Here is a 16,486-nt window from a genome sequence, read left to right on the forward strand (position 1 = left end):
GTCGGTAAAGGAGTTGAAATCTGGCTCTTACATACCACAGTTGATAGATGAGAATGGCCAGAGGGCCTCTACCCCAACCCAAATAGTCGAAGTCTTTGAAAAATTTTACTCTGATCTCTACAACCTGCCCGATTCAGGGTCTGGACAGGACAATATAGACAGATATGTAACCGGTTCTGGTCTACCAACCCTCTCATCGGAATCACGGGAGTACTTGGAGGACCCGATCACACTGGAAGAAGTCCAGACGGCCGTGGGACCTCCGAAGGTGGGTAAGGCTCCGGGCCCTGACGGATATACCGCACAATACTTTAAGACCTTCCTCCCTATTCTCGGCCTGCGCTTGGTGAATTTATTTTCCTGAGGATACCCTTAGAGCCCACATCTCGTTGATAACTAAGGAGGGCAAGGACCCAGGCCTATGTGGGAGCTACAGACCCATTTCCCTCCAAAATTCGGTCCTAAAACTATTCTCTAACTCCTCGCCACGTGATTGGCACATCACTTGTAGTCCCTTATACATATTGACCAGTTAGGTTTTATTCCCACCAGGGAAGATAGGGACAACACCACTAAGGTGCTTACCCTGATCCGTAAAGCAAAGTCATCTGGGACCCCTTGTCTTTTCATGAGTACTGATGCCGAGAAGGCTTTTGATCGGGTCAAATGGACATTAATGTTCTCGGTCCTTCGCCATATAGGTCTGAGTGAACGGATGCTGGCATGGATAAGTAAGATATACTCACGTACTTACATTCCACCGGACATCGCGCGTACGTTTATGTTGAACTTCCCCCCACCCCTTGTCACTAAGATCCGCAGTTTGCTTCACGGGTGGCATTCTGGCCTCCATTCCTGGTTCAGCAGATGCAATCTCATTAAAATGAACATACTCCCTAAATTTACTTATCTTTTCCAAACTCTCCCGATCCAGATTCCAGTCCTGTTTTTTAAACAAGCTCAATCCTTGCTCACTCAATTTAACTGGGCCCACAAAAATCCCAGACTTAAGCGGTCACAGCTGACATTGTCTAAACAACAGGGAGGGTTTGTTCTCCCTAACTTGCGACGCTACTACCTGGCCTCCCATCTGGGGCGTGTATTGGACTGGAATCGAAACAAACTTTCTAAGCTCACTCCCGAATTCCACTAAGAAGCGCCATGTGGTGCTATAAGTATTCCCCCACAGAATTTATGTCACATCCCACTATAGGGGCTTAGTTGAAAGTCAGTCACCTGATCGCTACCCAAAACACACTCACGTCTTTGACTTCCCCCCTATTCCCTATACGTGGCCATCCAACCTTTGAACTGGGGACCCACTTAGAAATTCCAACCTAGACAATGCGTCTAAATTCGTCATTGATGGAAAATGGCCTTCTTTCTCAACCCTAACAGATCCGACAGGGCTTTTCCAACTGCCTTTTTGGAGAGCGGCGCAACTACATCATTTTCTCCATTCCATCCCCAATCCTCAAACGTTCGCCCGCCCTCAGTCGGAGTTTGAGACTCTATGCAGGAGCGAAGGCCCTTTGGCCCACATTCTCTCTCAAACAGATTACCCACACTTAACCTGTCTGTCCAACTGGGAAAAGGACCTTAATTGCTAATTTTCCCCAGCACAGAGACAACGCATTATCACTTTGGCTCTCAAAATGTCGCTGTGCACGAAGATACAGGAGACGAATTTTAAACTTCTCACCAGGTGGTATTTGACACCATCAAAGCTGCAGAAATGTTTCTCCTCTTCCTCGAACATATGCTGGAGGTGTGGAGAAGAAGAGGGCACGTTGCTGCACATTTTTTGGTCCTGCCTCAGCTTGGTGGACTTCTGGACAGAGATCCGATGCATAACACAAAAATTCACAGACTTCTCCATCCAGGAAGAGGCTGCATTCTTTCTCTTGCACCATTCACAGATTCCCATTAAAGTGGAGGGCCGGTTATAAAAAAAAAAAAAAAAAAGTCAGCAGCTGCAAACACTGCAGCTGCTGACTTAATAAACACACTCACCTGTCCAGGGCGCCCGCGATGTCGGCCGCCCGAGGCCGACCCGTCCCTCGGCTCTCGGGTCCCGGCGCCGCCATCCCTTGTAAGGGAAACAGGCAGCGGAGCCTTATGGCTTCACTGCCCGTTTCCTACTGCGCATGCGCGAGTCCCGCAGCTACTGCGCATGCGCGAGTCCCGCAGCGCTTTCTGAATGGGACGCGCTGTGTTCTGGAACACACAGTTCCCAGAACACAGCGCGACTCATTACCCAGAAGACGCCGCGACGAAGACAGAAGACAAAAGATCTCCGCGGAGGAGGAAGAGGAAGATTAGGAGAAAGTGCCTAGCAACAGGCATTTCTGGTAAGTAAAAAAAAAAAAAATTTTTTCATTTTTTTTTTTTTTAGATTTTTTGTAATTTTTAACATTTTTTTGTTTTTCAGGGTGGCCCTCCCCTTTAAGAAGTACAAAAAAATCTATTTTACGGCATGTGATAAATGCGGCGAAATCCTGCATCCCTCTCTATTGGAAAAAATGTTCCCCCCCTTTCATTACCCACTGGCTTAGGAAAATAGAGGACATTAAAAAAAATGGAGGACTTGATACTCACATCACAAGGTATACAAGAATTTCTGTTGCATTATGTACTCGGGGGACCGTCTTCCCCTATTTGGAGAAAAAATTATATTTGAAAAAAAAAAAAGAAGCCTACGACACCTGGTATTCCCAGGCGGTTTCCCATCCAGGCATTAACCAGGCCCGACTCTGCTTAGCCTCCAAGATCAGACGAGATGGAACAGATTCAGGGTGATGTGGCCGTAGCCGATATCTTCAGGCACTCTCAACTCTCTTGACAAACACCAAGATGGTCACCTTGGAAACAAGCGGAAAAAAATAGGTCAATGGCCACAACATAAAAAGATGCCTACGGCATCTGGAAATCCCAGGCGGTCTCCCATCCAGGTACTAAACTGGTCCCAACCCTGCTTAGCCTCTGAGATCAGATGAGATTGGGCTCTTTTAGGGTGGTGTGGCCGTAGGAGATTTCTTCAGGCACTCTCAACCTTGACTAACGCCAATATGGTCACCTTGGGAAACAAACAAAAAAATCAAGTCAACGCCAACAACATGAGAAGAAGTCTACAGCACCTAGTATTCCCAGGTGGTCTCCCATCCAGGTATTAACAAGGCCCGACCCTGTTTAGTCTCTGAGATCAGACGAGATCTGTTGCTTTCAGGGTTATGTGGCCATAGGCGAGCTCTTCAAGCACTCTCAACCCTCTTGACAAACACCAAGATGGTCACCTTGGTAAACAAACAAAAAAAAAAAAACAAGTCAACGCCAACAACATAAAAATAAGCCTTCAGCACCTAGTATTCCCAGGTGGTCTCCAATCCAGGTACTAGCAAGGCCCGACCCTGTTTAGCCTCTGAGATCAGAGGAGATCGGGCGCTTTCAGGCTTATGTGCCCATAGGCAATCTCTTTGGGCACTCTCAACCCTCTTGACAAATGCCAAGATAGTCACCTTGGGAAACAAGCGGAAAAAAAACAGGTCAATGTCAACAACATAAAAAGAAGACTACGGCACCTGGTATTCCAAAGCCATCTCCCATCCAGGGACTAACTAGGCCCAACCCTTCTTAGCCTCAGAGATGCGAAGAGATAGGGCTCTTTCAGGGTGATGCTGCTGTAAGCGAACTCTTTGGGCACTCTCAACCCTCTTGACAAATGCCAAGATGGTCACCTTGGGAAACAAGCGAAAAAAAAAAAAAACGAATCAAGGCCAACAACATAAAAAGAAGCCTACAATAACTGGTATTCCCAGGTGGTCTCCCATCCAGGTACTAACCAGGCCTGACTCTTCTTAGCCTCCAAGATCAGATGAGATTGGGTGCTTTCAGAGTGCTCGGACTCTTTCCCCATCACTAATGGGACGAGGCAGGGGTGTACTCTGTCTCCCCTAATTTTTATTCTGACACTGGAACCACTTATGTGTCACGTTCGGAATGACCCGAATATTACTGGCATATCCAAACCCTCGGCACACCACAAAATTGCGGCATGCGCTGACGATCTAATTTTTTTCGTCTCCAATCCACACATTTCACTTCCCAATATACTCGCGGCTCTCCGGCGATACGGCAGCCTATCAAACTATAAAATCAATTGCACCGTCGGCTGTATTGAATATATCGGTCCCGGATGGTGAGGCCAGGAGGCTACGCTCCACTTTTCCATTCTACTGAGCTGAAAAATCTATACGTTACCTGGGCGTTGACATCGCAGCGGATTTGGCGCAATTGTACCCGCTTAATTTTCTCCCTCTCCTGAATAGACTGAAATCTGATTTGGGAAACTGGCATGCTTTAACACTGACCCGGTTCGGGCGCTGTAATGCATTCAAAATGACGGCCCTCCCGCGGATCTTATACTTGTTCCAGACATTACCGATCCGGTTACCCCCAATTTTTTTCAGACAACTGCAGGTGCTGCTCCGGGACTTTATTTGGGCACGCAAACCGCCCAGAGCCCGTTTGCAATTGCTTGCCAGACCAAAGGACAAGGGGGGTCTGGGTCTCCCAGATCTGAGACAATACAACAGAGCGACTCTGCTAGCGAGAGTCGTTGATTGGCATTGTAATGGCCCACACAAGCAGTGGGTGGAGATGGAGATTGAGGATGGATCCATTCCCCTATTGACCTCCCCGTGGCTCCTGTCCTCCCTACCAAAAGACCTCAGAGATCACCCCGTAGTGGGAGCTACGTTGGCTGTTGTGCGGAGGTTGTTCCGCTGCACACACATTGCTCCCCTGCCGTCACCAATGACTCCGGTTATAGGTAATCCAGACTTCCCACCGGGATTTACCAACAATAAACTGCGACAGTTGACAGTGGTGGGGAAACAGCGTCTGGGAGAGGTGTGGCCCTCGGGAGGGCTCCCGACCACGCAAACTGTCGCCGAGCTTTCTGACCCTCCGCTTGAATTGTTTAATGCTTATCAACTTCGTCACTTTCTTCTGGCCATACAAAGGGCCCCCTACACTCCTAGAGACCTGACGCCCTATGAGTCATCTGTCACAAAAAGGAACCTGTGCGACACACCCTCTCCCTCCTGTACAACATATTAAGTAGTCAGGAGGAAGAGTCGACCCCACCATTTATCCACAAATGGGAGATTGCATTTGGCAACACATTTACCCCACAACAGATAGGCAAGATCCTGACATTAGTACATAAAGCTTCCATCGCAAACCAATATGAAGAATCAGGATACAAGATAGTCTCACGCTGGTATAGAGTCCCATACCTTCTGAATAAAATGAATAGATCGATCCCGGATGTTTGTTGGAGGTGCAATTCAGATACGGGGACCATGGGACACACTTTCTGGGCATGCCCGGCCTTGAGGAACTTTTGGGTGGAGGTGACCGGGACGATAAAAACTCTCAGAAATGTAGATATCGCAGACAACCCAGCAGCGTGCCTTCTACACTTGACCGAACAGCCTGTTCGAAAATACAAAAAAACCCTCACGATGCAACTCCTGAACGCCGCCCGGGTCTGCATTCCCACACTGTGGAGGCAGCCTCAGCCCCCATCCAAGGTGCTGTGGTATTCCAAAGTCAATCATATTCTCCGGATGGAAGAATTGACTGCCACCCTTCACAACACTGAAGAGGCATTTAGTGTTACATGGAGGCCCTGGAGGTATTTTACTGGTACTTGAGACTACATTCGGGAGGTGAGCAGCGCCCCTGTCCCAGAAAACGACTGAACATTTAACGTTTACCTACGTAGGCCATGTCTGCCCTGGGTGGCATTCCCCCCCCCTCCCTTTTTGTCTTTATTTTTCTATTTTTCCCCGCCGCCATCCCCCCCCCTCCTCTCTCTCCGTCTTTGCACTCTCTTCTTCCCCCGTCCTCCCTTTTGACTATGCCTTGTCTCCTTACTAGCCTTTGGGACCCAGAAGAACCCCAGGGTTCTGGACACGACCGGCTCATATTTTACTCTGGTTCACGTAGGTCATGATAAGCTGGCTCGCTGTGGTCCCAGTTGTTCTCCATGATTACATTTGTCCGAACGGAGCTGCATTAGTTATACTGTACTACATGTTGGAGGTGGGGTTTCTCTCTTTTCTGCATGAAACTCTAGGACTCCCCTCTGAGAACCCAGAGTTATTTGGCTGCCTATTTTTTGTTACCATGTAATTGTGACCCTGGGTCATGCTGTATGGTTGACTGTTACATTTATGTTGTTCTACTTATACTTAGTAAAAGAATAAAACAAAAAATAAAAAATAAGTCAATGCCAACAACTTAAAAAAAAAGCCTATGGCATCGAGAAATCCCAGGCGGTCTCCCATCCACGTACTAACCAGGTCCCAAACCTGCTTAGCCTCTGAGATCAAATGAGATTTGGCTCTTTCAGGGTGATGCAGCCATAGTAGATTTTTTCAGGCACGCTCAACCCTCTTGACAAACGCCAAGATGGTCACCTTGGGAAACAAACAAAAAAAACAAGTCAATGCCAACAACATAAAAAGAAGCCTACCGCACCTAGTATTTCCATGCGGTCTCCCATCCAGGTATTAACAAGGCGCGTCCCTTTCTAGCCTCTGAGATCAGCGGAGATTGGGCGCTTTCAGGGTGATGTGTCCATAGGCAATCTCTTTGGGCACTCTCATCCCTCTTGAAAAATGCCAAAACCCTGGGAAACAAGCGAAAAAAAACAGGTCAACGCCAACAACATAAAAAGAAGAATACGGCACCTGGTATTCCAAGGCCGTCTCCCATTCAAGTACTAACTAGGCCCAACCCTTCTTAGCCTCTGAGATCAGAAGAGATAGGGTGCTTTCAGGGTGATGTGGCTGTAAGCGATCTCTTTAGGCACTCTCAACCCTCTTGACAAATGCCAAGATGATCACTTTGGGAAACAAGCGAACAAAACAGGTCAACACCAACAACATAAAAAGAAGCCTGCGGCATCTGGAAAACCCAGGCGGTCTCCCATCCAGGTACAAACCAGGCCCAACCCTGCTTAGCCTCTGAGACCAAGCGAGATTGGGTGCTTTCAGGTTGTTGTGCTCGTAGGCAATTTCTTTGTGCACTCTCAACCCTCTTGACACATGCCAAGATGGTCACCTTGGGAAACAAGGGAAAATAAAACAGGTCAACGCCGACAACATAATGAGAAGCCTACGGCACCTGGTATTCCCAAGCTGTCTCCCATCCAGGAACTAACCAGGCCCATCGCTGCTTAGCCTTTGAGATCAGATGAGATTGGGCTCTTTCAGGGTGATTTGGCCGTAGGCACTCTCTTTGGGCACTCTGAAGCCTCTTGACAAAGGCCAAGATGGTCACCTTGGGAAACAAGCTAAAAAAAACAGGTCAAAGCCAACAACATAAAAAGAAGCCTACGGCATCCAGTATTCCCAGGTGATCTCCCAATCAAGACACTAACCAGACCAGATCCTTCTATGGCACCTGGTCTTCCCAGGCAGTCTCCCATCCAGGTACTAACCAGGCCTGACGCTGCTTAGCCTCTGAAATCAGACGAGATCGGGTGCTTTCAGGTTGATGTGGCCGTAAGCGTTCTCTTCAAGACACGCCCAACCCTCTTGAGAAACGGCAAGATGGTCGCCTTGAGAAACAAGCAAAAAAAACAGGTCAAAGCCAACAACATAAAAAGAAGCCTATGGGCTTACAGTGGACCCTAAAAGATGGGACCCACTAGCTCTGTCATGGTTCGGACGCTGTAATGTGTTGAAGATGAACGCGTTGCCACGACTTCTGTATCTACTACAAGCCTTACCTATCAAAATACCCCAGAATTTCTTTCCTGCGGTTCGCTCAATCTTTATCAAGTTCCTCTGGCGTGGAAAACATATGCGTATTGGTAGGGCAATGCTATTGCGACCGAAATTGCGGGGAGGTATTGGCTTCCCGGACCCTGCTCTATATTACACAGCGACGCACATGATACCGGTGTTGACTGGTGCCGGTGTTCTGCCATATACTGTCCGGCCATGATATAGTGTCTGCGCCGTACTGCGCATGCGCAGTACGGAGCAGACGAAGCTTCGGAGATTTTCATGCGTGGTGAGTGGAGGTGGTAGCCCCACCATCCAAGTGGACATAGGGTTGTGAATATTAGAGGGCCCCTCGCAGGCGAGCTTCGCTCGCCACGCTTCGGGCTTGGCCTCGCTGCGCATGCGCAGTACACAGCGGACACTATCCGATGGGGGACCATATGTGATAAGACACCGGCATGGGGAACTGAAGCTATGGGTCAAGCTAGAGCAGGAGATGGTGCGGGTTCCACTGGCTGGTCTGCCTTGGGCGGGGAGGCCATTGGAGCCCTGTGTGACTACTCACCCGTTAATTGGCCCCTCGCTCGCCGAGATGGATAGTTTTTTTCACCTTTCCCACCTGACTAACTTCCCTTCTCCTATGACCCCAATTATTGGACATCCTAGATTCCCTCCGGGCCTGTCTGACCAGGCCTTTACCAGGCAAGCCCCGAAAGGGCTTCTGAGAGAAGCCCTATTTCTTGGACCCACGGGCTTGATTCCCATGGGGACCATACTGCTAGAGCAAGTACCTGTTGCATTGGATATATATATATATATTGGACCTATATGTTTCAGGGTGGCCTGCATAAAGTGCCAGGCCACCCTGTCAAAGGCCTTCTCCACGTCCGTTGACAACATAAGCAAGGGCCTTCCCTGTACATGCGCAGCATGGATTAAATTGAGGACTCGGGCCGTATTGTCTCTAGCTTCCGACTTATTTTTATTTTTTTGCTTGTTTCCCAAGGTGACCATCTTGGCGTTTGTCAAGAGGGTTGAAAGTGCCTGAAGAGATTGCCTACAGGCACATCACCCTGAAAGCACCCGATCACGTTTGATGTTGGAAGCTAAGAAGAGTCAGGCCTTGTTAGTACCTGGAGGGGAGACCGCCTGGGAATACCAGGTGTCGTAGACTTCTTTTTATGTTGTTGGCGTTGACCTGTTTTTTTTCCGCTTGTTTCCCAAAGTGACCATCTTGGTGTTTGTCAAGAGGGTTGAGAGTGCCTGAAGAGGTTGCCTATGGCCACATCACTCTGAAAGCACCCAATCTCGTCTGATCTTGGAGGCTAAGAAGAGTCGGGCCTGGTTAGTACCTGGATGGGAGACCACCTGGGAATACCAGTTATTGTAGGCTTCTTTTTATGTTGTTGGCGTTGATTCGTTTTTTTTTTTCCGCTTGTTTCCCAAGGTGACCATCTTGGCATTTGTCAAGAGGGATGAGAGTGCCCAAAGAGATCGCTTACAGCAGCATCACCCTGAAAGAGCCCTATCTCTTCTCTTCTCTGAGGCTAAGAAGGGTTGGGCCTAGTTAGTACCTGGATGGGAGATGACGTTGGAATACCAGGTGCCGTATTCTTCTTTTTATGTTGTTGACATTGACCTGTTTTTTTTCGCTTGTATCTCAAGGTGACTATCTTGGCATTTGTCAAGAGGGTTGAGAATGCCCAAAGAGATTGCCTATGGGCACATAACCCTGAAAGCGCCCGATCTCCTCTGATCTCAGAAGCTAAACAGGGTTGGGCCTTGCTAGTACCTGGATTGGAGACCACCTGGGAATACTAGGTGCTGTAGGCTTCTTTTTATGTTGTTGGCCTTGACCTGGTTTTTTTTTCACTTGTTTCCCAAGGTGACCATCTTGGCGTTTGTCAAGAGGGTTGAGAGTGTCCAAAGAGATAACCTACGGCCCCATCACCCTGAAAGCGCCCAATCTCGTCTGATCTCGGATGCTAAACAGTGTCGGGCCTGGTTAGTACCTGGATGGGAGACCGCCTGGGAATACCAGATGCCATAGGCTTTTTTTTTTTTTATTTTTTTTATTTAGTAGTATGCGACATACAATGCAAAGGCAACTTCACAGAATGTGTGATACAAATAGTTACAAACAAACGATCATATTGCATGGATATCAGAGCCAATGGTAAGAAGTCCGAGGAGAGTAGCACGTGTACAGCTTTGCGGTCATATCAAGATGAGATTAAAGCTCCATTTCGTTGGGATCCTCTACCACTTAAAATATTATTGATACTAGCCCTGCTACCTTCGAAGAGTTTAGATATCCATATATAGAGGAAGAGTATTGTGTAGTAGTCAAATGGGGTCGGAACATACCATTTTCTTTTCCTTTTTTGAGTTAAGAAGGGAAATAGTAGAACTGAAAGGAGGGAGAAGGGGAAAGAGAAGATTGGGGAAGGAAATTGGGGAAGGGGTAAGGGGGTGTCGTGGGTAGAGTGGATAGGATGGGGTCCCCTCCCAGGGAGCAAGAGACGCCCTCGGCTCACCAGCTCATCAGCTGTCCAACGTTTGGAACAGCGATCTCCAACGATCACCATGAGCTTACTATGTCTCGCGGAGGTATTCTTCCGAAAAGCGAAACTGGGTCCAGTAGAACCATCTGTTCCCATGCTCCTCCGTTTTATCCCTCATTGTGGCAGTCAGGTCTTCCATTCGTTCAATATCATTAACCCTTGCGAACCACTGGGTCACCATTGGAGCAGATTGCTCTTTCCACTGACTTGGGATGCAGGCCCTAGCTGCCTTGAGGAGATGTTTAAGTAAGGACTTATGATAACGCTTTCTCGACATAGGAGTTAGATTGAGAAGAACTGCTGCGGGATCATTGGCTAAGGAAATGTCTGTGAACTTGTGGATGAGTCTCAGGACAGGCTGCCCGAATGTTTGTAATTTAGGGCATTCCCAGAAAATGTGGAGAATGGTGCCAGCCTGTTGCCCACAGCGACAGCAGCGGTCAGATTGACCGGGGAATATTTTGGCCAACACCACCGGTGTACGATACCAGCATGTGATCAGCTTATATGAGATCTCCTGATATTTACTGCAGAGTGACGACTTATGGGCGAAAAAGAGTATTCTGTCCTTCTGTGGTTTGGAGAATGTAGTTTGTAAGTCCCTTTTCCATTTAGCTAGGAAGGGTGGATCCGTGGAGGATTGTGCATCTGTCAGGATTAGGTAGGACCTAGAGAGGGAACCATGAATTGGGCCATCATCCAGGCAAAGTTCCTCGAAGGGGTGGAATTGTCTAGAGAAGAACGAATGGTTAGGTAGTGATCCGAGGAAATGGATTAGCTGTCTAGCTCTCCAGCTATCCAATGCAACAGGTACTTGCTCTAGCAGTATGGTTCCCATGGGAATCAAGCCCGTGGGTCCAAGAAATAGGGCTGCTCTCAGAAGCCCTTTCGGGGCTTGCCTGGTAAAGGCCTGGTCAGACAGGCCCGGAGGGAATCTAGGATGTCCAATAATTGGGGTCATAGGAGAAGGGAAGTTAGTCAGGTGGGAAAGGTAAAAAAAACTATCCATCTCGGCGAGCGAGGGGCCAATTAATGGGTGAGTAGTCACACAGGGCTCCAATGGCCTCCCCGCCCAAGGCAGACCAGCCAGTGGAACCCGCGCCATCTCCTGCTCTAGCTTGACCCATAGCTTCAGTTCCCCATGCCGGTGTCTTATCACATATGGTCCCCCATCGGATAGTGTTCGCTGTGTACTGCGCATGCGCAGTACACAGCAACACAGATTCCGAAAATTGCGAGCATGAACGGCACCTGCGCACTGAGTACAGGTTCTATCCCCACTATCCAAGTGGACATAGAGTAAGAATATAAAAGAGCCGAGCGCAGCGAAGCCAAGCCCGCAGCGTGGCGAGCGAAGCTCGCCTGCGAGGGGCCCTCTAATATTCACAACCCTATGTCCGCTTGGATGGTGGGGCTACCACCTCCACTCACCGCGCAGGAGCCGTTCAGCTTCGGAGTACACAGCGGACACTATATCATGGCCGGACAGTATATGGCAGAACACCGGCACCAGTCAACCACCGGTGTCATGTGCCTCGCTGTGTAATATAGAGCAGGGTCCGGGAAGCCAATACCTTCCCGCAATTTCGGTCGCAATAGCATTGCCCTACCAATACGCATATGTTTTCCGCGCCAGAGAAACTTGATAAAGATTGAGCGAACCGAATGAAAGAAAGTCTGGGGTATTTTGATAGGTAAGGCTTGTAGTAGATACAGAAGTCGTGGCAACGCGTTCATCTTCAACACATTACAGCGTCCGAACCATGACAGAGCTAGTGGGTCCCATCTTTTAAGGTCCGCTGTAAGCCCATAGGCTTCCTTTTATGTTGTTGGCTTTGTCTGTTGTTCTCAAGGCGACCATCTTGGCGTTTGTCAAGAGGGTTAGGCGTGTCTTGAAGAGAACGCTTACGGCCACATCAACCTGAAAGCACCCGATCTCGTCTGATTTCAGAGGCTAAGCAGCGTCAGGCCTGGTTAGTACCTGGATGGGAGACTGCCTGGGAAGACCAGGTGCCATAGAAGGATCTGGTCTGGTTAGTGTCTTGATTGGGAGATCGCCTGGGAATACTGGATGCCGTAGGCTTCTTTTTATGTTGTTGGCTTTGACCTGTTTTTTTTAGCTTGTTTCCCAAGGTGACCATCTTGGCCTTTGTCAAGAGGCTTCAGAGTGCCCAAAGAGAGTGCCTACAGCCAAATCACCCTGAAAGAGCCTAATCTCATCTGATCTCGGAGGCTAAGCAGCGATGGGCCTGGTTAGTACCTGGATGGGAGAAAGCTTGGGAATACCAGGTGCCGTAGGCTTCTCATTATGTTGTCGCGTTGACCTGTTTTTTTTCCCTTGTTTCCCAAGGTGACCATCTTGGCATGTGTCAAGAGGGTTGAGAGTGCACAAAGAAATTGCCTATGGGCACAACACCCTGAAAGCGCCCAATCTCGTTTGGTCTCAGAGGCTAAGCAGGGTTGGGCATGGTTTGTACCTGGATGGGAGACCGCCTGGGTTTTCCAGATGCCGCAGGCTTCTTTTTATGTTGTTGGTGTTGACCTGTTTTTTTCGCTTGTTTCCCAAAGGGATCATCTTGGCATTTGTCAAGAGGGTTGAGAGTGCCTAAAGAGATCGCTTACAGCCACATCACCCTGAAAGCACCCTATCTCTTCTGATCTCAGAGGCTAAGAAGGGTTGGGCCTAGTTAGTACTTGAATGGGAGACGGCCTTGGAATACCAGGTGCCGTATTCTTCTTTTTATGTTGTTGGCGTTGACCTGTTTTTTTTCGCTTGTTTCCCAGGGTGACTATCTTGGCATTTTTCAAGAGGGATGAGAGTGCCCAAAGAGATTGCCTATGGGCACATCCCCCTGAAAGCGCCCAATCTCTGCTGATCTCAGAGGCTAGAAAGGGTCGCGCCTTGTTAATACCTGGATGGGAGACCGCCTGGAAATACTAGGTGCGGTAGGCTTCTTTTTATGTTGTTGGTGTTGACTTGTTTTTTTTGTTTGTTTCCTAAGGTGACCATCTTGGCATTTGTCAAGAGGGTTGAGCATGCCTGAAAAAATCTACTATGGCTGCATCACCCTGAAAGAGCCAAATCTCATTTGATCTCAGAGCAGGGCCGGCGCTACCACTAGGCGAAGTAGGCAGCCGCCTAGGGCGCACTACCACCTAGGGCGCAACTACGGCCTCTGCCCAGTGTGAGCTCCTCTTCTGCTCTCTCGCCCCCCCTGTGGTGTTCCACCGGCGCCACCAATCCCCCATGTTTCCCGCTGAGCGCCCCACCGTACTCATCTCACAGCGCCGCTCCGGGACTCCTTTGCTCCAGCCTGTCCCTCTGGAGCGGCGCTGTGTGTCTGTGTGAGTGCAGCGGAGGGGCGGGGCTCGGCGGAGATGGGAGCTTCGAGAGGTCGGTCAGCTGACCTCCTGCCCGGCGGGGACATCATGGAGCGGGGTTGACGGCGCTGGCCTGGTTCCGGCGGGGATATGATGGAGGCGGAGCGGATGGATGGCGCTGGTGTGGCCCCGGCGGAGCGGGTGGACGGCGCTGGTGTGGCCCCGGCGGAGCGGATGGATGGCGCTGGCGTGGCCCCGGCGGAGCGGGTGGACGGCGCTGGCAGTGCGGAGGAGTCGGAGAGGCCCGGTGGGATGATGGTCGCTGAAGGCAGCATCAAAGAGCAGAGGTAAGGAGGAGGATGGATCCATTGAGCTGTATGGAGGGGGTTTGTGTGTGAGTAATGCAGGAAGTAGGAGTCAGGTAGGCCAGTGTGGTGTGTCTGTGTATGTGTCATGTCAGTGTGATGTGTCTGTGTATGTGTCATGTCAGTGTGATGTGTCTGTGTATGTGTCATGCCAGTGTGATGTGTCTGTGTATGTGTCATGTCAGTGTAATGTGTCTGTGTATGTGTCATGTCAGTGTGATGTGTCTGTGTATGTGTCATGTCAGTGTAATGTGTCAGTGTATGTGTCATGTCAGTGTAATGTGTCAGTGTATGTGTCATGCCAGTGTGATGTGTCAGTGTATGTGTCGTGTCAATGTATGTGTCATGTCAGTGTAATGTGTCAGTGTATGTGTCATGTCAGTGTAATGTGTCTGTGTATGTGTCATGTCAGTGTGATGTGTCTGTGTATGTGTCATGTCAGTGTGATGTGTCTGTGTATGTGTCATGTCATTGTGATGTGTCTGTGTATGTGTCATGCCAGTGTGATGTGTCAGTGTATGTGTCGTGTCAGTGTATGTGTCATGTCAGTGTAATGTGTCAGTGTATGTGTCATGTCAGTGTGATGTGTCAGTGTATGTGTCATGTCAGTGTGATGTGTCTGTGTATGTGTCATGTCAGTGTATGTGTCATGTCAGTGTGATGTGTCTGTGTATGTGTCATGCCAGTGTGATGTGTCTGTGTATGTGTCATGCCAGTGTGATGTGTCAGTGTATGTGTCATGCCACTGTATGTGTCATGCCAGTGTGATGTGTCGTGTCAGTGTATGTGTCGTGTCAGTGTAATGTGTCAGTGTATGTGTCGTGTCAGTGTATGTGTCATGTCAGTGTATGCGTCAGTGTATGCGTCAGTGTATGCGTCAGTGCCATTTTATGTGTCAGGGTATGTGTTTTCAGGGTATGTGTTTTCAGGGTATGTGTTTTCAGGGTATGTGTTTTCAGGGTAGGTGTCAGCGTGATGGTCAGTGTAGGTGTCAGCGTGATGGTCAGTGTAGGTGTCAGCGTGATGGTCAGTGTAGGTGTCAGCGCGATGGTCAGTGTAATTGGCAGTGTAGGTGCCAGGTGGGTTGGTGTAGGTGCCAGGTGGGTCGGTGTAATTATCAGGTGGGTCAGTGTAGGGGTCAATGTGATGTGAGTAGTGCAGGAAGTAGGAGTCAGGTGGATTCGTTTATGTGTCAGGGGGTCAGTGTAGGGGTCAGATAGGTCATGTGTAGCAAGGGCAGGGTAAGGTGGAGTCATGGGCGCAGCCGGGGGGGGGGTGGCAAAATTAGGTTTTCGCCTAGGGTGTCAACGATCCTTGCACCAGCCCTGTCTCAGAGGCTAAGCAGGGTTGGGACCTGGTTAGTACCGGGATGGGAGACCGCCTGGGATTTCTCGATGCCATAGGCTTTTTTTTTAAGTTGTTGGCATTGACTTTTTTTTTTTTTTTGTTTTATTCTTTTATTAAGTATAAGTAGAACAACATAAATATAACAGTCAACCATACAGCATGACCCAGGGTCACAATTACATGGTAACAAAAAATAGGCAGCCAAATAACTCTGGGTTCTCAGAGGGGAGTCCTAGAGTTTCATGCAGAAAAGAGAGAAACCCCACCTCCGACATGTAGTACAGTAAAACTAATGCAGCTCCGTTCGGACAAATGTAATCATGGAGAACAACTGGGACCACAGCGAGCCAGCTTATCATGACCTACGTGAACCAGAGTAAAATATGAGCCGGTCGTGTCCAGAACCCTGGGGTTCTTCTGGGTCCCAAAGGCTAGTAAGGAGACAAGGCATAGTCAAAAGGGAGGACGGGGGAAGAAGAGAGTGCAAAGACGGAGAGAGAAGAGGGGGGGGGGGATGGCGGCAGGGAAAAAAAGAAAAATAAAGACAAAAAGGGAAGGGGGGGAATGCCACCCAGGGCAGACTTGGCCTACGTAGGTAAACGTTAGATGTTCAGTCGTTTTCTGGGACAGGGGCGCTGCTCACCTCCCAAATGTAGTCTCAAGTACCAGTAAAATACCTCCAGGGCCTCCATGTAACACTAAATGCCTCTTCAGTGTTGTGAAGGGTGGCGGTCAATTCTTCCATCCGGAGAATATGATTGACTTTGGAATACCACAGCACCTTGGATGGGGGCTGAGGCTGCCTCCACAGTGTGGGAATGCAGGCCCGGGCGGCGTTCAGGAGTTGTATCGTGAGGGTTTTTTTGTATTTTCGAACAGGCTGTTTTTATTGTCCCGGTCACCTCCACCCAAAAGTTCCTCAAGGCCGGGCATGCCCAGAAAATGTGTCCCATGGTCCCCGTATCTGAATTGCACCTCCAACAAACATCCGGAATCGATCTATTCATTTTATTCAGAAGGTATGGGACTCTATACCAGCGTGAGACTATCTTGTATCCTGATTCATGATATTGGTTTGCGATGGAAGCTT

The 16,486-nt window shown here is 49.1% G+C and overlaps 7 pseudogenes; 4 read left to right on the forward strand and 3 right to left on the reverse strand.

The window, feature by feature from the left end:
- Positions 1-2,910: 2,910 nt before the first annotated feature.
- Positions 2,911-3,030, reverse strand: LOC143957607 (5S ribosomal RNA; annotated as a pseudogene).
- A 95-nt stretch (positions 3,031-3,125) lies between these two features.
- On the reverse strand, positions 3,126-3,244 carry LOC143957556 (5S ribosomal RNA; annotated as a pseudogene).
- Positions 3,245-7,182: 3,938 nt separating this feature from the next.
- On the reverse strand, positions 7,183-7,301 carry LOC143957572 (5S ribosomal RNA; annotated as a pseudogene).
- A 1,772-nt stretch (positions 7,302-9,073) lies between these two features.
- On the forward strand, positions 9,074-9,192 carry LOC143957400 (5S ribosomal RNA; annotated as a pseudogene).
- A 321-nt stretch (positions 9,193-9,513) lies between these two features.
- LOC143957373 (5S ribosomal RNA) lies at positions 9,514-9,632 on the forward strand (annotated as a pseudogene).
- A 101-nt stretch (positions 9,633-9,733) lies between these two features.
- Positions 9,734-9,852, forward strand: LOC143957332 (5S ribosomal RNA; annotated as a pseudogene).
- A 2,693-nt stretch (positions 9,853-12,545) lies between these two features.
- On the forward strand, positions 12,546-12,664 carry LOC143957612 (5S ribosomal RNA; annotated as a pseudogene).
- Positions 12,665-16,486: the final 3,822 nt, after the last annotated feature.

The sequence above is a fragment of the Lithobates pipiens genome, unplaced genomic scaffold, assembly GCF_037356315.1.
Source record: "Lithobates pipiens isolate NorthernLeopardFrog02 unplaced genomic scaffold, aLitPip1_a1.2 Scaffold_52, whole genome shotgun sequence".
Classification (NCBI taxonomy): Eukaryota; Metazoa; Chordata; class Amphibia; order Anura; family Ranidae; genus Lithobates; species Lithobates pipiens.